The sequence below is a fragment of the Taeniopygia guttata genome, chromosome 3 (genome assembly GCF_048771995.1).
Source record: "Taeniopygia guttata chromosome 3, bTaeGut7.mat, whole genome shotgun sequence".
Classification (NCBI taxonomy): Eukaryota; Metazoa; Chordata; class Aves; order Passeriformes; family Estrildidae; genus Taeniopygia; species Taeniopygia guttata.
The window spans coordinates 109,427,188-109,453,478 of record NC_133027.1 but is presented as its reverse complement, the minus strand read 5'-3'; the positions used below and the strand labels follow the sequence as shown (position 1 = coordinate 109,453,478).

Genomic DNA, 26,291 nt, shown 5'->3' with positions numbered 1-26,291 from the left:
TGAGATTGTAGAAAGTCTCTGTCTTTCTGCCCCATTGCCAAAGAAGAAGCCATAATTCGTCTGTGCTGGTTTCAAGGTTGTTTATTCTGTTTATCTCTAACATGTTCTGCTGCCCTGCCGCAGCTCTGTCCTGCAGGGCAGCGTGTGGGGCTCTGCCCTCAGTGGGATGTTACAAACATTAAATACCAGAAACTACCTGTGCTGGATTTACAATAACGTGCCAATATCTGTCACCTACGTTGAACAGTGTGTCCCCAGCCTAAACCAACAGAAAAATGCCAACACCACAGTGAAACATGGAGGGCATGAAGAAAGAGAAAAAGGACAAGACACACCCAATTTCCTCCATCTTGTCCCCTTTGATCCCCTAATCTAGAATCCTAAAATTTTACTTTTGCACCCATGCCACACTAATTATTGCTTATATCAAACACTCAGAGCTTGTAATTCATCCTGTAAGACTGAAAACTCTTTTCCATGGACAGAGATCACAGACAGTGTCTCTGGGGGCTCTGTACAGGGGGGTTCCTGACTCCCTGCCAGGGTCCCAGACCTTCCAGGGCAGCCAGAGGGAAGCCCTGGATTCCCATACTGAAAGGCTGCACAGGTGGCCCTTAAGTATTCTCTGTTTTGTCTTAGAGGCTCTGTTGCTCCTTCAGAGGTGGGAAGTCTAGTGAGAAGCTGAGTAGACAGTCCAATTAATTTTTTTTCCATTAAAGTTTTCCAGGTTGTACAAGTAACTGAAGGAACTATTCCTCCTGCCATGCTTAGAAGGCTCTGAATCCTCATACACACATCAGTCATGAACTGACAGGAAAGAGCCCAAAGGATGAAGGGGAGTGTGCTAGTGCATTTAGTCACTTGTATCTTGGCTATTGCTGTCAGCAGAAGAGGAAAAGCTGTAAATAACTCATAAGTGATTAAAAAAAAAAACAACAAACAAACTGGTTTAACTTCTTTGAGAGTAATGTACACCAGGTATGCCTGTGCACCTGAAGAAACCTCAGATTGCTTTGACACTATCCATCCCAGAAATAAGGAACTCTTATTTATCCTTGTTCCACTGACCTAAGAAACAGTCTCAGTGATTTGATCAGTGATGCACAAGGACATTTGTGATAGAGTGAACAGTTAAACCCAGCATCAATATCCCAAACTATCCTGCTTGCCTGTAAACAATTGTTTCTTTGTGAATTGATTAAGAGTCAGAGTTCTGTTTAGCAGCCATGAAGCTGCCAGTTTAAACAGGTTAATTACAGGAGCAGAGCTCCACCTGCTTTTTTAATCCCAGACATTACAAGTTCTAGGAAGTAGAATAAACATGTATTTCTTTTATTACATCCAATGATAGTGTTTTTCAAATATATCCAGTTCACTTTGTCTTGAGCAGGGAACGGATCTGCTCATCAGATCTTCACCACATACCCTTTTTGCTATTGTCATAAATGTGTGATACAAGAACAAGGTGACAATGAACTGAATTTCCTCTCTCTAACCTTCTAACATAGTTTAACATGGGATGAAGGTTAATTAAAGTCACTGCTGCTTGACTGAAGTCAATATGTAATAGCTTCTCTAGTTAATGTTAAAGCCACCTGATTAAAAAAATGTCATTGGAGATTGGAAAATTAGTAATCCACATGTGCTGGGGGTACATTTTACTTCTGGGAGAATAAAGTAAAAAACCTAAGAACAATATAATTACAAGTCTGTGACAGTGGTTGGAAAATCTCTCTGTATCTCCCAACTGAACTGTGGGGTGACTAGTGGGGAGCTGATATGAGGTTGGCACATGCAGTATCCCATATTCTGAGCACTGGGATCTTGCTTGAAGAAGCCCACAAACATCCCAGTCCTTATTAAAATCAAGTATCCAGGAGTGGAAGATGGCACTTTATAACAAAATGCCGAAGCTGGAGAGAGAAAGATGAGGGAAGTACAGCTAACACAAACTGGAACCCAAACTCTGATATTTGTTTGTTACAGGGAGAGAACTTCCCATCCAAATCACTACGGATAACTTCACCTCGGCTCTGAGCTTCTGATAGTTAAGTAGAACAAACTACCTTCAGTAAAAGATTAAATATCAGATTACATCTTGATATGAAAATTATTGCTCCGTTATCAGGATCACTGTGTACATTAACTCATGCTGCTGGCCAGTGTTTGCACAGTAGTCAGGCTTCTCCCTCACTGGTTTCACAGCTTTAAACCTCTCTTATTCATAGCCTTCCTCACAATTCCTACTTAAATTTATAACATATAATTCTGGAAAGCATTTTGAAATAGAAAATTAAGTCTAAATTATGCAAATCAATTAAAACTAAAGACCCCTGTCATTTTGCAAAGCTAGTAATTAAGGCCTTTTATTCTTTTTTCTCCTCCAGGCTTTGAAAATCTGTGCAAAAGTTTCAATCAGTGGGGATCCAAGAGCTTTCTGGCAAACAGAAATTCTTAGGAAGGAGCATTTAATGGAATTTCCTTCTCCATCCTCCTGCCCCAATCCAGAAGAGACAGAGCTATTCAGAACTTCATTCATCAGCTCTGGAATGAAACTAATGGTGGTAGTTAACTGTTCTGGAGCTGTAGGAGAGGAATGGTACTGTCATCCTTGCTGCAGGATGTGGCTGTGTTTCACTCACCTGAGAGACTGAGACCCTGGGAATTTTATAAAAGCCAAAAATGGTTTGCTACAATGAAAATGTCTGAAAGAACAAAAAGTTAAATGTTCTCACAAGAACATGAAAAACAGTTTTCTTGTCTCCAAACAGAGTTGAGGGGTGTTTTTTATTGACTTTTCTGCTCTCTGTATGCTTGTTTTCTTATGCTCTTTCTCGGAAGAGATCAATGCAGACTTTTAACAAGGTGAACAACAAAATATTTAAGGTGGCAAGAATGTCAGCACTGTTATTGTCATGAGAAATAAATGGCTGCATATCCAGTTTGGGATATAGTCAAGCTGCAAGTTCTTAACAGAATCAATATTTTAACAAAGTTACTGATTGAGGATGGGGCCTAACATACTGGTTTAGTATATTTATTCCTTCTCTGTTTCCACAATTTGTTGCTTATTCAAAAATCTGTCTTTATTTATATGATGTTGTTTTCACTGTGAATTCTGAGTGTTTCACAGAAGTGTGTCAGTCTCTGTTTAGTCCTACTAACCTCCAATCACATCTGCTGAATTCTCTCATATTTTTTTCTTTTACTCTTTGACAGTCCTCTAGATATTTTTTCTCCCTCTTTTTGGCAGGTCTTCTGTTTGGAACTATTCTGATCTCATAGTGCCTCAGTCCCAGATTCTTTACAGGCATGCATTGATGTTTTTACTCATAATGTGTTCTTAGTCTTTCTGGACTCTCCTTCATGAGGCCAGACTATAAATTAAATCAATTAAAGCTGGGTATTGATGGTCTGTCGAATGAAAAATTGTTTCCTGGAAAGGAACTTATCCTGGAATACTGCATTTGCAGATTTTGGGAGGGCCATGGCTTTCTGTAATACTTTCTATTATAAATCACTTTTTTTTTTCTAGTTCTCTTTTTTCACATCTGGTCACTAGGTATTTATTTAAATGGAAATTAAATCAGATTCTACCTTCTCTCTGTAGGCCGTGTCACAAATGCAACTCTGTCAAAACTCATTTGGCAACCCAAAGTGTCCTTTATGTGGTCATCATCAGAACTACTCAAATTTTCTTTCAAACCTGCAAAATGAAAATGTGGAATATATTGGAATTTTTGTTTGTTTGTTTTTAAATCATTATCTGGGAGCTGTTTTCTAGTCTTAAACCCCGCCTAACTCACATACATAGAAAACATGTTCCACTGAAAACTGAAGTACTTAGTGTACCACATGTGCTGTATGGGTAACCAGATTAAATGGAAAACATCAATTATTTGATCAATCCACAGAAGACACTAATAATATCCAGGTCATCTGGGTTCAGCTCTGACTTGGCAATAGATTTTGTTTTGTGGCTTTGGATGACTCCCTTAGTCTGTCAGCTTCTACCTCTCTGCAAGAAACAGTTATTTTGCCAAAGGTTTGCTACCTTTCCAGGGCATTGTAAATAAAAAGCACCGCTGAAAATGAGACTTTGAGATATTTCTGTTAGCAGTGACTATCTAATTAGGCAGCTAGGTGAAATTAATAATAAGTTCTAGACACAAGCACTAGCATACTGATACTTCTAGAAATCTCAGTGCCTGTGATCTAACATAGCTCATAAAAAAAATAATTGAACTCCCACAGTGAGTCATGGTTGGAATCTGTGCTTCTTCACCCTGCTTATTTCTAAGAGTCATCCTCTTCATCACTGCTTGATTTAAAAGAAAAATTGACACACATGGTGGTTGGTCAGATAAAGGTATGCTAATCACTGACTGTTTTCAATTTATAAAGGCTGTTAGAGATTTCTTCCCTAGTATGTGGCTTTGAAAATCAAGATGTTTAAATTGCAGGTGGGACACAGAAACTCTAATGAAAGAAATCCATAATCTTAGGGAACAAAGGACAAATTACAAAGGGTTTCTTTTGCTTTTATCCAGTGGAAGATGAGGTCATAGGAGCAAGAAGACTCTCAGAGATAGATACCTGGAGGCTTATCAGACTGCCAAGCTGCAGCACTGGGGATTTTTTAAATGAATATATGGTTGAGATGCTTGTCCAAAAGCTGACTGAGAAAGCAAGTTCTTGATGTATAAAGCCAGCACAATTTTAAGTGAAATAATTCTAGCTCTGGTTAGAAGCTAGAACTTCAGGTTTTGCCTATGAAAACAGTTCTCCTGTTCTTTTGATGAGGACTAGGGCAGGAGCATCTAAACATAGTGGAGCAAAAAAAGGACAAAAAAATCTCTTCCAGTAGGGAACTTCTAATATGTTTTGGATTTCTGTCCTTTTAAGATGGGGATGGTTTCTTACACTCTTTAAAGCACATTGTCAATAGAAATGGAACACTACTACTTTTATGATTAATGCTATAAAGAGCCATTAAGAACCAAGATAAAGTGACAAATCTTAGTGTCCTACTTAAAAATTGTGTGCAGATGCTACTGTGCCTGTATATAAGCATATAAATATTATCATTCTTGGGCTGATTTGCAGTTTATTGCATAGAAAAAGCTAACACAAAAACGTGATTTATATTTACTAAACTTTCTTCACAGAGATAAGTAAGTTCTTATCTCACCCTTGACTGAGAGAAGCTGTTTACTTAACTAGGTTCACTGGTTTTATGCTGAAATTCTGCAGGCCCTCATCAGACATCAACCTGACCTGCTCCACTGCACCCCCAAAGCACTGTCAAACTGACAGCTGTTACTGAGTTTCTGAAAAATACAAAAAGATACTCCTGGAAGTTATTGCTGCTTATGTGGTCTGTGTTTTCTAATCCCTGTCTAACCCCAGATGACAAGTTGGTCTTCCCAAGGTGTGTCCCTTACATCACATTGTGTCTGGCAGCTGTCTGCTGTTGGTGGTGGCAATGCCCAGCTGACACCTTTAAATTTCCTCTTTAAAAAGACAGCATTACCCAGCAATTGTATCTGAGTTTTCTTTCCTGTTTGTCATGCCATCTGTGGTCTTCTCCATTTCATCTCTGCATGCCTTTCTGTTTTTTAAAATGGGCATAAAGATACTAGCTTTGCTTGTAAAACCCATTCACTGCTACAGATGAAAAATGTTTTGTTGCTTTCTAAGTGGTTATTTTGCAATTGGTTGCTGTTTGTTTCCTATTTTGGTCTTAATAGGTGAATACGATTTCTGATTTTGTCTTTGTATCTTCCTTTGTCTTTTTATCTTCCTTTTGATTGTGGAGAACCTCTTTCAATCATTAAATTATTTCCTGCTCTTCAAGAGATGGGAATGATGAGGGTATTAGTGCACCTGAGACTAAATCCACATTTGGGACTGTATGCATCTGAAAAAAGGCTGTAAGTACTTAAGGCACCAGACTTAAAGCAATAAGTTTTAAACCTCTTCCACAAATGAAACCAGCTTCAAGGAAGAGAGGGAGGAAGGGTGATACCTTATTGTAAGGTGTCATTCTTTATGTGTGCACCTGTAAACACATCTGCCCATGGAACTGCTCAGAAGTCACTTCTGTAGCTGTACAAGTTTGTTTACGTTGTAGCCAGGAAGATCAACACCTGAACTTTAATTCATTATACTCTTTGAGGCCTTAATTTTATGGTAATTTAGAATATTTTTCAAAAATGTTGCAATTTCTGGTTGCATTTGTGCAGTTTTTACAATAACTAAATTGCAGGGGAAAAAAAAAGACAAATATTTCCAAAATGACAGGCTGCTAAATCAGTCATCTCAACAATTATAAAATGATAAAATTTAACTTTTTCAAAGCTGTATTACTTACCCAGAGCCAGATGAATTTTCTTGGGGGTGTCAAAAAATCCATTCCGTAGTTATTCAAAACTGGGAATTTGAGTTTTATTACAAATCAAGGGGTAGGAATGGAAATTTTTCTGAAAGATTATGAGAAATTACCAGCATATTTTAACCTGTGTTTTAGAATAATTCTTGGCTGAAAGATTTAAAGTGTAATCCACAAAAGAGTGGATTTGACTATGATCCACATAGAAAGTTCAGGCTGTAGTCAAAGTAAAAAATCAGAGTTCAAACCCTGGAAATTTCATTCTTGGGAATTATTACATTTTGAAATTCTGTCTTCTCTTTCAGGTATTAAATATTTCTACTCTAAAATTCAGATTAAAAACAAATTATAAAATATTTTGTTTCAGAAATATTTGGAGGATGTTACTAAAGCTTTAATTTTGATAACATTCGAGTTGTCCCTTTCCATTTTATCATTGAGAACGTTGTATATTTCTATTTCTCTTGACACTAATCTGTCCCCCTAAAGGGAAGATATGTTAGCTTTCCCATGCTCACAGACATAGTCGATATCCCTTTAGAAGCTCTTATTGTCGTCCTTCATGTTCCTCATTAGATTAAATCCTAGCTGTGTTTTGGCTTTCCTGATTTTATCCATTCCTGTCAGGGCATCTGACTCAGCTTCCACCTTCTGTACCTTTCCCTTTCATTTTTCAGTTTAGTCAGGAGCTGCTTGCTCAACAATGGAGGTTTCCAACCACCTCTGCTCCATTTGCTGCCCATCAGGATTCTGTCTTCTTTTGTTCTTTCTTCTTTCTTCTTTCATTCTTGAGCTTGGAGGAGCTGGTCCTTGAAGATCATCCAGCTTTCTTCTCTCTAGGACAGAGACATCATCCTGGACCTCTCTTCTCTCCAGGACAGTCTCCATGCTATTCCTCCCAGCAGGACCCTGAATTGGCCAAGGTCTGCTCTCCTGAGAGAACCAGCATAGAGTTAGATTTTTCCTCTTTAACACTGTTTTTAAATGTAAAATCTTATCTGTAATGTATTTTATTATAGCCAATCAAAAATACATTTTCATATTCCAAAAATGTCGATTTGTCCATTATATTGGGGAAATATTTTGGTTTTACATATAATTATAATCACAAAGATAAATTTGGCAAGGTAAAATTGCAGGTGTTAGATTGTATGGTTCAGGTAAAACAACCCAGTAGTTTCCATCAAATATGGATTGAGAAATATTTCTATTTATCTAGAAACACTTTTCATCTTATAAAAATTTCAGTTAAATTTTATTGCCTGTATCTGTTAGCTACATCTTTTTCTTCACATAAATATATTTATTTGGCTTTAGATAGAATAGAATCCAATTTCATATGGATGGAATTTGAATGGATTTGGATGGAATTCCAAAACAACTCTCAGGTTAGAGGATTCTGTTACAAGTATCTGAGCCAATTATTTTTTTTCAGCCTTGCCAAACTTGGAAACCTGGGAAACAAGGTTCAGAAGGGTTTTATACTAAAAATCCTTTATCATTACAGCTGCCATCTTCTCCGGTTCCACTCGTCATTGGCAAAGAGATTATACCTTGTGTGGAATCTCCTGCAGACATCAAACAAAAAGTCAGGCTGCAATGTATGTGAGGAAAGGTAAAAAAGTTCAAAAAATCAAAGGGAAGGTGAGACAGGCATGAGGCCATACAAGAAATGGAAACACCACTAGACCTCTGTATTGAGGTGGTTGAAGGAAACTGAGCAAATTAACTGGAGTATACTATCAGTGAGCTGTTTATTTTCTTAGAAATGCTGCTATTATTTTGTTTTTTTGCCCCAGTTGACTGATGAAGTGATAATCACATTTCTTATTCTCATGCTGAAGATTCAGAATAGAAAAAGTATGTCAGAAATGAGGACAGGAAGAAAGGAAACAGAGATAAAGACTCACTGTGAAGGTTAAGCTTTAAAGAAAAGCAGAGTCAATAATTCTAGAGACATTTAAAAATATATATTTGAGGCACTTATTTTAATATAGCTTTTGTTACATTGTTGTGTCCCCACTGTATTTTTTTTTTTTATTTTAATTAGCAACTTTAACATGATAAATACAACTTGGAAGTATTTATAAAAGATGTCTTTTAACCTTGATAATTCTATGATCTTGATGATTCTAGATGGTGCCAGTGTGGGGCATTCCATAACCTCCTGGGCAACCTATTCCAGTGTCTCACCTCCCTCAATCACCCCTCTCACCCTTATGTGAGACATAATCATTACTCAGCTGTCTATGACTATAGATCAAATACTGACATTGCAACCCAAACCAATAACTTAACATGTCCTATTCCTTGATAACTGGATGATAATGTAGTAATTTTTGTTTCCAAGAGATGTCTTGTTTTATTTAGTCTTTTCAGTTTTGTGATGTGTACTTAGCCAAAGTCATTATCTATGATCAGGAGACGACTGGATATCTGACATCCCTTTGTCTACAGAATTGTCTTTCTACTGCCTAATGTATTCAGTGGCACATTTCACATGTGGCATTATTTCTTCCACAGATACAGTGGTTAATGTACGTGTCTGGGAATTGTGTTTCCCTTTGATTTATTAGCTAAGCACAAAGGCCTTGTCCTATTATTGCAATCTTTATTCACACAAGTCTTGGCACATTTCAGCAATTCCAGCTACAGCTCATTTAGGGCTGTTTTCTTTTGAGCCTTGTTTGTTCCACCTAATTACTTTTGCAATAACTATTTTTAGGGTTTTGACATTCATTTGTACTGGGGTAGTTTATTCTTTATGTATTTTTATATCCTGGGTTGGTCTCCTAAGTGAGTCTCCTCAGCTGTGTGCATTTGGTTTGTTCCTTGATAATTACAGGAGATCTTCCTGAGAGGAATGAAAATGTAAACATACTGGTGGCATGTGAGTGGCATCTGAATGATGTCAGTGAGAAAAATATACCTGTAAGAGCGGTAAGCCCTGAATATCTGTATGTGGGTATCCCTTTCAGATCTGGTGCTGTAATTCTTGATCCTGCATGATATCAACAGATTAGACTGGAGGATGCCTTGAGTTTTATTGTAAGCCTACATTTTCTCAGTGTCAGTGATTTGCCAAAATTAAAGAGAAACACATTTTTTGATTCCTATCTCAAGAATTGGTTTCACAGCTTGCTTTCCTCATGGGTATATAGAATTCTTCTATTGGCTTTTAGATCCATCGCTGTTAATTTTCAGCTCTCTGAACTTCCTACTTCTATCTCTTGTTAAGAGAATAAAGCAACTAAAGAACCAATTAATGATATTCTCAGTCAGCCAAAGCCCAGAACTGTTTTCTCACAGCTCCCTTGAAGTGCCAGTGATGACACCACACTTAGATTGTGTAGGGTTTTTTTGTTAATGTCAATAAAGCCCTCCAAGAATCCTGTGCAATGAATGACAGATGTCTGAAGGCAGATATAAAACATTCTATGCCTTAGCAACATGATATAGGACCTGGATTCTGAGCCCAGCTTACTCAAATAAAGTTGAGGGTTTTAATTGTCAGTCACAGACTTAGACTTGTCTTCCTCATCAAGAGAATGCCAGGGAAATATAATTTACTATGCGTGCGCCTTGTTTCTCCTGCAAACCCACAGTCACTTCAAACTTTGCTGGCTGTGGAAAAGCTAGTTAATCAAAACATTAATGAACCCTTAGACAGTGCTTTTATGTGTTTGTATATTTTGTATATAGTCACAGAGAGCAACAACATACTGTCTTGAGAACACGGTATTCCAGATAACCAAGCACACAACTCTTGTCAACTCAATTGTTGGTTTGAACCCGTGTCCCAGTAAATGATATGTGTACATCGACTGTACTTTTTTAGAGGAATATTGCTTTTGTTTTTGCCGTAGCTTCCACTACCTCTTAGATATTTTTCAAATATAAAAGATATTCCCCTAAAGAACATTCAGGTTTATCCTGGATGAAATTGTTGATAAGTATAGCCTGGTGGCTGACAATATCCCTGGGTGTTCAAGAGGCAGAATGACTTTGGTACTGCATTAGACAGATGCAGAGAGCAGCAAACCCCTCAGCGTGGAAATAACATCATTTGGCTGTCTGATTATCAGCTTTGTGGCAAATAGAAATCAAGTGCTTTTATCACCTGAATGATCATGTGGAGTTGGTAATGTTTACAATTAGAAAAAAATACTCTCAAATTTTTGAGTGGCAGCTCAGACTGCCCATTATAGCCAGAGGTTTCTTATGTGCCAAGCAAAGAGAAAACTAGAATAGTCAGAGAAAGAAGCTGCTAGAAAAGGATTTCTGCAGGTGATTAACTTAATGAGCATGAGGATTTTCATTTTAACTGTCAGCTTATTCTGGTGCTAGTACTTGGAGTTCATGACTATGGTTCTTGCAATTCTGCTCCTGGCTTTCATATGGTTGTATTTTTTAATGTTAGGCAGCATTTTTGGTTTTGGTTTCTTTTTTTTTTTTTTTTTTTTTGGCTTCTCTGACTTCTTTGCAAAATGACAGTAGTATTCATTTACCTTACAGAGTTACTGTAAACCTTAATTAAGCTTCCCCTGAGCAGCTTGGAGAGGGCTGGACAAAAGCTGCTGTCGAGGTAACAACAATTTCCTGGAACCAAGCAGTGTCAAGCAGCATGGGGTATTTCATATCCCAGCTCTTACCTGCTGCTGTGTCAGACAGGATGAGATATTGTATTGGAATATTAAGAGGTAGCTAGAAAAAGTAGACACATTTTCAGACTTTTTTTTTATAAGTAGAAATTTGACTAAATTGGTTTGTTGAGGTTGAAATTATGCATGCACTTGGCTATAGCTGGAAGATTCAAGTTTCATTAAAAGAGCAATTAAAGAGAAAGAGTCCATTCAAAAACTAACAAGAGCATTTCCCTTTGCCCTTTCCAGAATTGATCTATTTTTGTTTGTAAAAGCCAACCTGTTTTGTTTCCACAAACTAAAAAGCATGCTTTCACTTTTGAATTTGAACTAATATTTTTCATTTTAACATTAACATTGTATGCCACAAACAGAAGTCAAAACTATCAGTTGTATGTCTGGAAGGACTGTAAGTGGATATAATATCCTTTTAAACTCAGAACATGATAGAGGCTTCACTCCAAGACCTTTACATTCTTCCTAGAAGACAGGAATAAAACTAAACTCACAATAGACTGTTTTAGTGCCCTAGATGAACCTGAGATAAGCAGCCATTGAGGTAAACTAGAGCAGTGGTTAAATGACTTTGCTAATCTTCAGGAGCTCCAAAACCTGCAGGTTTTCCAAAACTCAGGTGTTCATAGTGGAGAAGAGCTCCACTGACCTCTGTTTTTCATTTGAAGGCTTGGATTTAGTAGAATCCACTGCTTTGTGTTATTTTCCACCTGGATGAAGGGAGGAGGTTGGATCTGTTGGGCAGCTGCCATATTCTTTTCAGCCAGTGCCTGAAGCAGTGATGGCCCAAAAGGTCAGTATAACTATCATGTAAAATAGTTCCAAACTAAGGGTAACAACAAAGACATTCAAAGACCTGCATGTGAGTTGGAAGCCCATAGCAGATTTGCAATATATTTTGGGTGTGGTAATTCACAAATAACATGCCATCCCCTGCAAGCTCTGCAAGTTCATTCAGGACTGGTAATATGGGTTTCAGCATTGAAGACACTCTTCCCTAATGTTTAGCATTGGCCATGCCATATAACTCTGGAGGAGTCCAAAGGAGGGCACAAAGATGATCAGGGGGATGGAAAGAGCTGGGGTTGTTTAACCTAGAAAAGGCCAAGCTTACCTTGTCCTTCCAGTACCTAAAGGGGTCTTATGAAAGGGAGGGAGAGGGACTTTTTATGTGGATAGATAGTGACAGGATAAGGGGAAGTGATGCTAAACTGAAAGAGGGTGTATTTAGAAAAGATATTAGGAATAAATATTTTACTCAGGGTGTAGTGAAGCACTTGAACAGGCTGCTCAGATGGGCTGTGGATACTCCACCCCTGGAAGTGTTCAAGGCCAGGCTGGATGGGGCTCTGAGTAAGTTGGGATAGTGGAAGGTGTCCCTGCCCATGGCAGGGGATTGGGACTAGATGATCTTTGGGTCCCTTCCTGTTGCCCTGATTTTTTAAGATTTTCTAAAGCCTTCTGAGTTTACATTCTTGAAGCAAACTTTCTCACGCACTTTCTGTAAATAACTTATTGTTTTTGCATTCCTTCATAGAGGCAGAGAAATTTGATGGACTGGTAGTTTGTCCAGTGTTGTTGGAGAGGAGGCACTTTCACCCTCCAATCCACTGTCACCTTTGGAAAGCTATAAATGCTGGAGTTAGAAAATAAACTTCCCTTTTTTACATTTTACAATAGCAGCAGTACACATCATGCTTTCTTGTGTCCTGTAGTGACACCTTCCAACCCAAACAATTCAATGATCCTATGAGAATAGTGGAAAAAGGTTGTGGATACTGAGGATCACCAACAAATATAAAACGGCCAACAAGTAAGAATAACTGTGTTATGAAAATCAAGTTGGAGCTGTATATATTGAATTATCAGAAATGTTTATACTTTAAAACTAGATTTTGAAAGGACTTCAAGCTTAAGTAAGCCTTCAGTCCATACCCCCTTGAGTAGGAGAACAGCATTTTAAAAAAGGCACAAATCAGATGTCTTTAATAGTTATGAGGTGCTCTTTAAGTCTGTCCTCCATGGTAAGGGGTTATACAAAGAACCACTTCCCAAAGAGCTGCTGGAAGGCTGATTATTAGAGATGTGATTATGACTTGTACAGCAAATCATTCTTATTGGTCTTCCTGCTTACCCTGGGGGTGAAACAGGCAGTGTTTAGTATCATTTGGAGGATGCAAAATATTTTCTTCTCTCTCTTCATGTAGGCAGATGCCCTGTGTGTGGAGTAAACCAGATCTGCTTATCACTCCCCGCGTTACCTAGCTCCTGACATGGTGTTAGTCACACCATCCTACAGATGCCATTTCCCAAATACAAGGAAGCAAATCCGATCACCTTTATGAATCCACAGTGTGCTAAAGACAAAAAAAAAACCAAACCCACAGCACAAAAGGGTTTAACATTTATGTCTGGATGCCCTCCTCATCCCTACTTATTGTATGAGCAACAAGGTAGGAATACAGAACACTGTGGCAACAGAAACTCAGATAATTCTTTTATAAGTCTTGAGCACATGAATAAGATTACATGATACGATTACATTCCTCACGTTAAAATACAGAAGTCAGTGAAGCTATAACAGAAAACAGGTTCATTGAGATGCATCGGTTTTGCAAAACTAGGTCTAAAAAAGCAAAAATATGGATGGATACAGATAGTCTCAACAGGAAGGGACTAGAAACTCTGGAGCGATATAACTTAAAATAACTTCTGCCTTGGCAAGCTAGCCATGTGTCACTACTAACACAGAATGGAGAACTCCCATAAAGAAATTATATCTAAGAGAAAGAAACTGTGAAATAAAGCTTTTGCAGAGTCTTTAGAAAGAAAACTTTGTGCTGACAGCTTTGCGCTCTCTGGCTTCATTATGGAGTGTATAATTGGTGTGATAGGAACAATTTATTTGTTTGCATCTTAGGTTTAATGAGTGGCACTGGGTAAATAAAGACAAGAACAGCAAGCCACCAAACCCCAAGCTGCTGCAGATGATGTCTCCTGTACAGCTCCTGGTGGATCTGCAACTTGTCAAGAGCAGTGATTCTATTAGTGAACACAAAGTCAATATTGCCTTCTTTTCATCCAATTATAGTCAGTAAAATCATCAGGGTTATGGATGTTTGAAGACATAGCTGGTGCTTTGACTTCTTCAAGGAGAAAATGTTTCTTGACTTACACTTCCACTCTTGTCAGATCATCTGCATTATTCTGCACTGGCAGTGACATGAGGGGAATGGGACTCAGAGTCTGTGAGGGACGCTTTTGGAATATATGTCCTGTATTAATGTCTGAACAGTTTCATGCTTGGGAGCAGCCTTATTCCAGCTTACTCCAGTAGTACAGGTTAAAAAGCATAACTTGTCCTCTTTATTAGTGCAGTACATTTTGTCTGAGGTTTTCAAACAGCTCTGCAAAGATTAGGAAGTTTCACAATCTTTCATAATGCCTGAGAAAGCTGTGAGGAAAAAATGGAAACCAACATGCTCCAGATGAAAAAGTAGTTTGTAACTGCTCCAAGGTGGTACCCTGGAGTGCTCTCGCATTTGTGGTTGAGATTCCTTGAAGGAAAAGGTTGTTGCCAACAGAGCAAGCTGGGACACATGGAGTAATACAGAGCCATGAAAGAGCTGTTCTGATCAAATTGCTGGAAAATCAGCCATGAGACACAAGCTGATCTGAGGCCCATGGCATGGGGATTTCTGGGAACAGTTTGGTATGGTCACTATGATGTCTTCTTAAATGGAAAGAAGTTTCCAGGACTGCAGCAATGTCTGTGCTGGGTTCAGCAGAGCTATTCAATCCTCCAGTCTACTTTTGTCCTGCTCTGTCTCTCCATTCCTAATCCCCAGCTGAAAAATTACTTATTGGCCAGTTACTCTTGTGAATAACAATTTCTTTTAGTGATGTAATTTCATTTTCATACCCCCATGACTGACTTTTGAATGTCCTTTATGGGTAATTAGCATTATCCTCTGTCATCCTTATGCTCATATTTTTCATTGATCCACCCCCTTTGGGCAGTATCATAATAATTTTATGGTCCTAGGTGCAATACCAGGCTAAAAAAAAAAAAAAGAAAAAACCCCTTGGTCTGTTTTATTTGAGGCCGTGTTCTCATTGCAGGACTAGTTTGAACAGATTGAGATAAGAATTACACTTTGTTTAAGATATCAGTGAGAAATTGCCATTTGCAACTCATGGTCTGCTGATATCTGAATCTCATTGTGCCTGTGGATATCAAGTGCTCTGATACTCACAGATCCTGCTGAGTAGCAGCAGACTGACTACATGAACTTGAATCACTGCTGAGATGTGGTTTCATATCAGTCTAGACTTAGTCTGGCTGGGTTTCTTCATTATTTATTTATTTATTTACCTGCTTCGTTGGCTCATCCATAAATGGTCATCATATTCTGTTATTACTGGTTAATATAAAATTTGAAAATATATTTTAATTTATTGATGGGAGAAATGCAATTACTGTAAGTAATTGCTCTAGCAGTATCCGCTGAATTTATTGATGGGAGAAATGCAATTACTATAAGCGGTTTCACTTTCAATAAATGGTGCCAAGCCCCTTGTATTAGGAAGAAGTTTACTGGAACTCAGACTAATGGCTGCAAAATGGTACTACTTTAGGCAACATTGTCATAGCTGGAATAAATTTGCTCCTTCATATGGTCACAGTGCCCAACAGCTGTGACTGTTTGCAAGTAGCTTACTGGAAATTGCTTGTTATTCAGACTGTGCTGGTACTACTAGAACTGTTTGCATTTGCTCACCATCTAATTAAATTTATGAAATTTGAGTAAAAAGACAACCAGTCATTTTTGCTGTGCTATGGCTACACAGTCTGTTTGACTTGTCAAAGATTCTGTTGCCTAAGGTAGGGAACTGAATCAACTGTGTATTTTGTTGATACAGAGGATTCATAAGATTTGATGACTTTTTGTTTACTGTGGTGTCTTTCTTTGCCCATTTTGTTGCATACTGGGTTACTTGTAGATGTGTCTTATCTCAGGTAGCAGCTAGTAGCAATTAGCTTTCTCTTGGCTGAGATTATTGCCCTCAGAAATGGGGCAGTGCATTTCATTGAGCAGGGGAAATTGAGTTTTTTGACAGCCAGTTTTGGCTGTGATAACCACAGACCAAACTGAGATGCTCCAGTGCAATTACAAGGTAATTTGCTTCAGGCCTTATGGCTTGCTGAGTTTTTCAAATGTCAAAAGTGAGAAAAAGGTGTTTTAGTCAGAAAAAGCATTAAGTTATTGGGATTGTTAGTGTTGCTACTGCTGTGTGCTGTTACTTAGGCAGATGGAGGTGAACATTTGTACTCTCATCACAATCAATTTGTATCTCTTACAGCATTCACTCAGGAATTTCTGGATCACTGTGGAAGATTGTCACTTCTTTCTTGATAAATGTACTCTGAAAATGTGGGATACTGCTGGTGCAATGCCAAAAGTAAGTGCTTCTCCATGTAGCAGATCCATGGGACTCCTTACCAATGGATGTTGCAGGTACAAGGAGTTTAGATGGGCTCACTGAGAGATGGGAGAGGAGCATGGTGGAGATATTCATTGGTGTTGCTACATAAACAAAACACAGAATGCACAAGAAATCAGTGGACAAATATTAGAACAGAAAGTACTATACCTGCTTATCCTTTTTTCCTAGGTTTCCTCTAGTGACCACTGCTGAAGACAGAAGTCTGGGCTAAGTGTGCTCTGAATCTAGGATACAGTTTTATGTTCCTTCTAGGTCCAGCCTGCACTGTCCTGTTCTGTTCAATCCATACTCAATTTTGCTCCATCCAGCCTAAATTTCAGAATTCTTCAATATTTCCAGCACAGAAATTTAGGAAATTTAAGTAATTTATGCTCTTCTTGTAACTTGAATGTCAGTTGGGGCTCTCCACATCAAAATTATCTTGCACTTTTTTTAATGGTGGGAACTTTCTTTTACTTTTTGCTACTGTTTCAACATTCTTATCAACATGCCACTGTTTTATGCCTTATTCATCCATGTAGTGTCTAATTTTTAGGCATTTTTTTGCCCTTTATTTTTTGAAATTCTCTAAGAACTTGCTTGTTGAACACCAAAGATTATTTTATTTCCTATAACTATAACTTCTGGATTTTGCCTGGAATCTGTTGGTGACTCATATATTTTTAAATTATTTTGAGAAAAAAAATTATGTTAAATTATTCTGTCATCAAAAATACATTTGATGAGTTTGAGAACTTGTAAATCGCTGATCTGCATTCACATTGCATGCACACTGCTAGAGCTGCAATGTACACAAATTAATATTCCAGACAGACTTTGTACAGAGGGTAGGATTACACAGGTCACGTGTTAAGATTGAGGCACATGAGCAAGTAACAAGAATAAGGTTGGTGTCACAGAACTATATAGGTTGGAAAAGGCCTCTGAGATCGAGTCCAATCTCTTACTGATCATCACCTTATCAACTAGACCATAGCACTAATTGCCATGTCCAGTTGTTTCTTGAGCACCTCCAAGGATGATAAGTCCACTACCTCACAGGGCAGTCAGTCCCAATGATTGACAACTCTTTCACTTAAGAAATGCCTCCTGATGTCTAACCTGAACCTCCTCTGGTGCAGCTTGAAGCATCCTCTCCTCTCATCCTGCTGCTGGTTGCCTGGGAGAAGAGGCTGATCCCCACTTGGCTGCAGCCTCCTTTCAGGGAGTTGTAGAGAAGGATAAGGTCACCTCTTTTTCTCTAGGCTAAACACTCCCAGCTCCCTCAGCTGCTCCTTGTGCTCCAGACCCTTCACCAGCTCCATTGCTCTTCTCTGGACACAATCCAGCACCTCAGTGCCTTGTAATGAAGAGCCAAGAACTGGACACAGCACTCGAGGCGTGATCTCACCAGCGCCGAGTAAGGGGTGACAATCACTGCCCTGGTCCTGCTGGCCACACTATTTTTTATATAAACCAGGATGCCTTCTTGGCCACCTGAGCACATGCTAGCTCATGTTCAGCCACTGTTGGCCAGCACTCTGAGGTCCTTTGGTGCTGGGCAGTTTTCCAGCCACTCTTCCCCCAGACTGCAGCATGGGGTGATGTGGCTCATGTGCAGGACCCAGCACTCAGCCTTGTTGAACTTCACACCACTGATCTCCACCCACATATCCAGATCCCTCCACAGAGCTCTCCTGTACTCCAGCAGTACCACATTCCCACCCAATTTGGTGTCAGCCACAAATTTACTGAGGGAATATTTGGTCTCCTCCTCCAGGTCATCAATAAAGATAAACATGACTGGGCCCAAAAAATCAATTACTGGGTCAACCCACAGGAGTGATTGGGCCAGTTTGATGCTATAGGAATATAAAATATGACAGTTTTATTTATTGGGACAAATATTTTTACAGAGTGGGACTGGTTTAGATCAGAGAAATTTTAGAAATTTTAGCAACAAATAAGAGGGCAGAATGATGTCTCTCTTCTGGCCTAGCATGTACAGTGCTAACACTGGTGAATACTTTGACAATGCAAGTGATCTCACTGATGCCAATAGCCCTTGAAAATGGATGAGGTTGTACAGATCAGTTCTCAGACTCAAAACACCTCCTAGTGTGCTGCTCACATCCTCTATACTTAAAACATCACCTTTGCCTGGGGCCTGCTGGGTCCATCAAAGTAGTGAGCTGAAGCAAATACTGCTGAAGCCAAAGGGTTGGAAGAGAGAAGACTGAGAAGAAAAGCATTTGAAGACAAGGGAGGAGGTTAGTCCTACCTCCTGAAGAGCTCATCCTAACTTGATGAGTCCAACTTCTATTGAAGGGTATAAGGTCTGAAGTTCCATTTGCAGCCCGCAGAGCATGTTCTGAGGAATAGTCTGTGGCTGTACAGTGTCTCTCCTGTCATCTCCAAACTGGGTCTTCATACTCATCTTATACACATATTCATATCTGCAACAGTTCTGCTACCTACACAGACCTTTATAAATAAAGACATTGCTGAGCCATGTGTTTGGGTGCAGAGGCTCCTTAAAAATATCCTGGGTGAAGTGCAGGTTCCAGCACTTAGAAGCAGGATGGAGATGAGGGGAGAGTACAGCTGGGATGTTGGGAAAGAAGGATTTGTGGTAGCTTGAGTTGTTAACTGTAAATGTGTACATACTGTTTTTATTTATTATATCTATATTTTATACACAAATACACTTAAACAGGGAAATAAAAAGGAAAGGAAAAAAAAGCTATACATGAAACGGCACAAGATAAAGGAAGAAAACAAAAAAGAAAACAAAGATAAATTACAGCTGTGGTTGGACTTCATAAAAAAGTTTGTATTTACGTTGCTGTTGGAGGACAGAAATCATTGCCCAGAGCCAATAAATAGCAGGTAGCAAGGATCACATCTGTTTTGCATTCTAATTAAAATTTCAAATAAGCTGTTTTCTGTAACAAACTGGCTGTGGTGTTTTGAGAGCTTTCTGATGAGATGAAAGCTGTAAGGATGTAAGGGAGGTCATCTGAGTTACACCATCAGCAGCCTGTCCTATCAGTCATTGGTATTACCAGTTATTTGTGTGGAGGTAACACATTAAACCCATAATTTTAATAGGAGCCCAGTAGGTATTACTGACTACACAGCACAACCTTTGCTCCAGAGAGATTACAGTGTGAATGTACAATTGGAAAAAAAAAAAGATGAGAGAGAAAATGAGCACAAGGAGTTACAATTATCCGAGGCAATGATAATTTTTCATGCCAGAGAGATATGAATGGAATCCAAAAGTTTAAATTCCTTGGGCATAAAAACACATCAGGTTGGCCCACAGTGCATGTTCTTGACACTTTTATTTTTGTGGAAGTGTTTTCACAAGCACTGATGACTTAAAAAACAATAGAGAAAATCCCAAATATGCTTCCTGGCTGCCACTGGGAAGCTTCAGATTTACATCCATTACATCCATTTACATGCATAATCTGTGTTTTTCAGTCCTGATTTTTGCTCTTGCCTAGAAAGATTTAGATGGAGGCAGATAAATTTATATGGATTATTCAATAATGGAGGTAGGCAATAGGGCTCATCCTCCACAGGAAAGGGCAGTATTAAGCATTATGTGTTGAACATAAACATTTAAAAACCAACAGGCTAATTTCTGCAAGAGTAGTAAATAAGCTATGGATTTTTTTGGTAAATGACTTATGTTAATATCTAATATCTCTTTAAAAAAAAAGAAAAAAATCTAAATTACAATCTGTATTGCTGCAGGGCTGCCATTTATATAATTTATATGTGTTAAAAGAGAAAAATGAAATAGACAAGTGAACAGCAGGCCATTTAGGCTAATTCTTTGATGGAACAATTAATCTGGGATTTCATTAATCAAACATTAGAAAGTAAAAATGTAAATAATATCAGGCAACTAAGTTTTGTGGAAAGTAGGTCTTGTCAAATAAACCTTTAATCTTTTTTGGCAAGATTACAAGTCTGGTTAATTACAACAACTTTGCTGATAAAAAGAATTTGCTGGATTTCTCCTGGGAATTTGATTTAGTACAATACGGCACCTAGGAAAAAAACAAAATTTATGGAATAGACAGGGCACAATTTAGGGGGATCAAAACTCAACATCAGAGATAAAAATGCAATATATTATACAGATTTTCATCAAGCCACATCTTTATTAGTAAGATAACTTACAGGTGTGACTCCCCTCCTTCTGGTTAGTTATTCTGGAATATCTTTTTGGTAAAATTCACCACTGATATAGGACCTGCATAATGGCAACATTCTGAGGATGCTCTTAAATTCCATAATGAAAATTCTGAAAATTAAATTCCAAAATTCTGAGGATGCTCTTAAATTCTCCTGAATGACACAGAGGGTGAAATTCAAATATTAAAAAAAAAAAAAAAAAAAGTATATATATATATATATATATATATATATATATATATATAAAGAGGTACTATTTTAAGTGTTCTAAGGAACTGAATTCTTCTGCTTGGGACAGGACATAAGAGAAACCCAGCAGAGCAGCAGGGGTCATGTGGGATATTTTGCCACAACCTGAACAGGATTGCACCCACCCTGTTTAGGTGTTTAGGCAAGCAAATCCTACCACAACTAACATCTGCCAGCTGGAGGTTTCTCTCCTCAACCACAGCTCCTACCTGCAGCTTCTGATACAGCACTTGCAATCAAACAGGAGGAGGTCACTGGCGTCCAGGAATGACTGAGGAGGACTCTTGAAATTTTCCATGTGCCCTGTGTTAAATGTACTACTTGTTAGGAAGAGATTACCAAGTATTTTCCAGCCCCTTTGAAATCACTTTTAGCAGCACAGCTTATATTTAAAGAGCAGATTAAAAAAAAAAAAATAATAAAAGAAAGCAGAAAACTCTTCTCATGCGAACACCAAGAATTTATCTATTCAGTTTATCAAAGAGAACATTGAAGGATTACCTTATTATTTTACTGAAGTCCTTAGACATGGAAAGCTATGATAATGAGAAGATTTGCAGTCTTGCAGACAGAGATATAATGTAATCAAATTTGTTGGAAGTTAGACAAATTTAAGCTTGAAATAAAGCACATTTTTGAACACTGAGGTTAATTAAACATCGGAAGAATTTCCATGGAGGAGGTGATAGATTTGCCAATGCCAAGAGTCTTTCAGGGAAAATAAAAGGTTTCATTCTGAACACCCTTTGCCCAGTTCCTAGGTACAAAAATATCATGGACTCTGTGTGGAAATTTTCAGACTAGATGATCACAATGGTCCTTTCTGAATACAGAAGACACAAGTTTATAAACATGAGGAAATGAGCCCTGATCTTGCAAAAGAGGAAACACTACTGAAAAATCTGTCCCGTCTGAGAAATGAGAAATATTAGAACCACTACAAAAAATCCTTCAATGGAAGAATGTGTGACTATTTTCTCAGCAGATGTTTTTTGACTGCCTCAGTAGGTGTCAGCTTGGCATAATGATTTGATAACAATAAACCTGGGGAGAATTGCAGATTCAAATTTGTTTGAATAATCATCTGGGACAATAGAGTAAGCACCTTTTGTGCCTGTATTCTATTGCATGCTTAAGTATCAACTTTTACTGATTGTTGATTTATTACCTTGTACATTTTTATCATTGTCAACATTGCTGTCCAGAAAATGTCTTTTCCCTCTTGGACACAGCTTATATTTAAAGAGCACAGAAAAAAAAAAAAAAGAAAGCAGAAAATTCTTCTCATGTGCACGCCAAGAATTTGTCGATTCAGTTTATCAAAGAGAAGATAAACTGAGAATTACCTTCACTCCCAGGCCTTCCTGCTTCTTCAAGAAATACAAAAGTTTAGCCCAACACTTTGGTAATGCTTCATTCTTGAACAGTGGTCAGGGGAAATGTGTTTCACCCCAGCAATCAAGCTGATGTAAAGACTGTTCATGCAAGGGGATGAGGAAGAGTCAGTTGTAAAGAAGGAGACTAAGGAGATTCTGGATTGATGCCCATGAGAAGTTATAGGTAGACTGGCTGTGAAAATGTAGTAGAACATAATGATGGGCATACTAAACGCATAAAGATAGAGAAAAAGAATTTTAGTGTTGGAACACAATCCTTGCTTATCTTATTATCAGTTGACTAATTCTTGCTCCTTGGGCGGTAAGATGAGATGTGCAAGATACACACCTGCTTCTAGATTTGGATTTCAGATTAGGATTTGTACTTTAACTTCTTTCTGGAGGTATGGGCATTCAGCTGTGAGGTACAGTTCACTGTGTTGTATCACAGGGATGACTTATGACTGAAATTTAGATTTAAATATGGATTTCATGTAACTTCTTCAGAAAATATGAAGGACATTTGATTTTGCATTTTAAATACCTTCCCTCTCATCACATGTATTTGACTGAAAGCAGGGGTTTATGAATATATGTACACAGCTTTAAATGTGTTGAAGGAAATTGATAGCAAAGGGCTGGAAAACCTGCTAGCTAGACAATGGTCAGTACCACAGAGATTGATTAAGTGTAGTTGTGGCAATTATATTGTTTAGATTTGATCTAAGAACAGATTGATTCAATTTACAGGAAATGATTCTTCATTACCTTCACACAAGCATGTTTCTGGAGCAGCATCGATATTTGGGGTGTTTTTAGGTTTAAATACATCCATGAGTGTTCACTGCACTGCTTTAGCACCTTTGTCAGGATTTGTTAGCTTTGTACTGGTCTGGTGATCCTCATGGTCTAAAAGAGTGTTTCACCAGAAGAGGCTTCTTTTCCACAGTGTTTTTGTATTTGATGTTAGCCAGCTGCCCATCACCAGTACTACTCCTTCCAACAGTGATTGCTCTTGAATCTTAACTAGGTGTCTTCAAGCAGAGATCTTCATGCTGCTTGGCTCTGTGTCCTAGGTCTTAGCTTCCATCCTTTTTGCCACCAACAGCTCTCTACTAACCCTATGGCACTTCACTTAGCAAATCAAAATTAGGAAAGTTTTTCCCAGTGGAAACAGAGAGGAGAAATCGGCCTGAAGCTGATTCTTACACTGCACAATATTGGAGCTGGAATTACCTAATGCATGAAATTTTAACCCTTAGACCTCAGTCAAACTGGCCTGCTAATCAAGCTTTCTATGGCAGGGAAATAAGAGAGGAAATATTGTCAGAACTTTCAGCATGAGAAGGCACTTTGGATTCTTATGATTAATACCTCCTTACATGAATAAATGGAGGAACATGGTAGGTGGATGGATGGATGGATGGATGGATGGATGGATGGATGGATGGATAACAAAAAGAATGACATGAATGGATGAATGAATAGATAGATGGATATATACTGCTGCAGATACTGAGAGAAAGTGATGGCTACAAAACCATGTCAGGAAAAACTGGGAAGTTTCTCATGCAGTGATCTGAAGTTCTGGCATTCGTGTCATCTTAAAAAAACCTAGAAATACATAAAGGAGATATCTCAATTAAAGGCCAAAGCAGCTTTAAGGGAAATGTGCTGATTTCAGTAAAAGCATCTGAAATATCTCCAAATGTGGAGGAGGGTCCTTCAGGCTGTGGATAGCAATTGCCAGCAAACTTTGCATCTGCATGGGAAGATAGAATAAAGTGTACTTTAAGCATTTAAAAAATGCTTTGTACTTCTTATGTTTGATGCTTAAAGGTAGTGCTGACAAGTATGGAGCATCACAGAGAAAAGTCTTACCAGCACAATCAGTGCTAAGTGGTTGTGCTTTTTTATTTGCATTTCCTTCATTCTGTTCTTTTCTTTCCCTTACATAAACTCAATTGATTACCAACTTTGTATCAATGAGTTGCAATTTTCATTACAAATCAAGGTAGTAGTTCATGCCATGATTTTAAATAAATTTTTGCTGCAAGTGTGTAGTCATCACTCTTTAATGAGACTTTCAATTTTTACTTTAATAACATATGCCATGCTATTTCAGAGGTGAAGAAAAATCAGTCCTAATTTTAGCCAGGCATGCTGGGCCCACAGCTGAAAAATAGGAGCTTTGGCCAGACTTGTGAATTCCACTGAAAACTTGCTAACTTGTATATTCTCTGTCACATTCAATTTTTTAGGGTGAAATATCTGCCTTCTGTCCTGAGTTTTATACTTGAAAACTTTTAAATTAGTTTCTTTTGATAAACGTCATTATTTCTACCACAGTATCCAGAAACATAATTTATTTTGCATGTAAGAATGCAATTTCTTGTGTTTTGAGTAATTCAATCAGGTAAAATTTCATAGAATTTCATAGAAACCTCATGCAGCTCGCCCTGCAGAGTGTCCAGATGGCTTTAGAATATTTCTAAGGGTTGCGACTCCACCATCTCCATGGGCAATTTGTGGCAGTGTTTTATCACCTCACCGTGGAGTGTGCTTCCTGGTGTTCAGAAGGGGTCTCCTGAGTTTGCATTTGTGAATGGAAACTGATCCTGCTGGTCTCCATGCAGAGCAGTCCCTTCTCTCTCAGCCTCTCACAGAAGAGATGCTCCAGTTCCTTAATCACCTCTGTGATCCTTTGCTGGACAGTTTGGGTCCCTCAACGCCAGACTTGTGTCTTTCTACTGCACAGTCTTTCAGCATTGCCTCTCTAGGACTCGTATCCTTGAGTTCCCATGCTGCTCTCATGCCATGTTGCATCTCAAATATGCTTGACGTCATGGCATAAAACCCCCAAACTTTTGGTGTGCTATGATGTTTCAGGCATTTTGGATGGATAAATCACACGTGATTATCCCAAGGGACCTGCAAAGTACCTGTGAATATATGGGTGGTAAAAGCAAAGTGAAGTTTCTCCAGAAGCTGGCAGTGTGGATACAAGCCACTCTGTGGCTGATCAAGATAGTTCCCTGAGACAGATGAAGGAATAGCCTGAATGGAAAAAGCAATCCTCAGGGATGTTAACTCAGAGCACAACCTTTCAGCAGGCGGCACATTTTTTATAGCTGAGCTCTGGGTCTTAAAGGGTAGGAAAACTCAGTTATTCCTCATGCTGAGAACTGCTGAAGCTCCAACATCAGAGAGCTCCTCCATGGCAGCATACATGAAGGTCAGATTTCCATTTTCTGTCAGCTCCAGAACAAGGTCACAGTTATCACAGTTGCATACCCGTGTCTCTGAATTTTCTGTGGCACAGCAGCAATATTTGGAAATCCTTCATAAGCCAAGTTGAAATAGACTGCAGAAGTTGAAGTGTATATTAAAATGTAAATAGGAAGACAGAACAGTTTGTGTAAGATTAGAGTGAAAAATATAAATATATGATGATTATAAAACCTGATGTAATGCAACATGGCAGGGTGGGGCCCTAGGGCTGAAATAAACTAGATTCCACTCTTTAAATTACATTATGCAAGAGTGAAGATATATAAATTGGGAAAAGTAATGCAGTAATAAAAATGTTTTGGAAAATGAGACAGAGTGAACCAACACACTTTTTAACCCCATATGAATTTCCTGCCGAAATCTTTGAATATGAGTTTTATCTTGTCCTTGTTTCTTTCAAGAGGATTTAAATTTTGAAAGGATTTGTGGTTTATTTTTTTTCTTTCAACTGAGTTGAATATGTAAATAACCCCAACAAAGAAGAAATTATCATTAGCTGAAACATAGATGAAGAATTTGTACTACAGTGTGGTCTGAGTGCTTGTGCTCTCCACAAGTCCTTTTGCAGCCAGCCCGTGGAAGAGTGTGCACTCCCATGCCCAGTTATGGAATAATCTTTCTGCTTAG

General features: G+C 38.4%; 1 long non-coding RNA gene across 2 annotated transcripts in view; it reads left to right on the top strand.

The window, feature by feature from the left end:
* The window catches only part of LOC115494538 (uncharacterized), a 114,909-nt gene that overhangs the window by 24,513 nt on the left and 64,105 nt on the right, over positions 1-26,291 (top strand). The window contains exon 2 of one of the 2 annotated variants that reach the window (XR_012055342.1): positions 16,414-16,512. The exons of the other annotated variant lie outside the window; for it this stretch is intronic. This is a non-coding gene — a long non-coding RNA (uncharacterized lncRNA). The remainder of the gene's footprint in view (positions 1-16,413; positions 16,513-26,291) is intronic. 2 annotated transcript variants of the gene reach the window in all.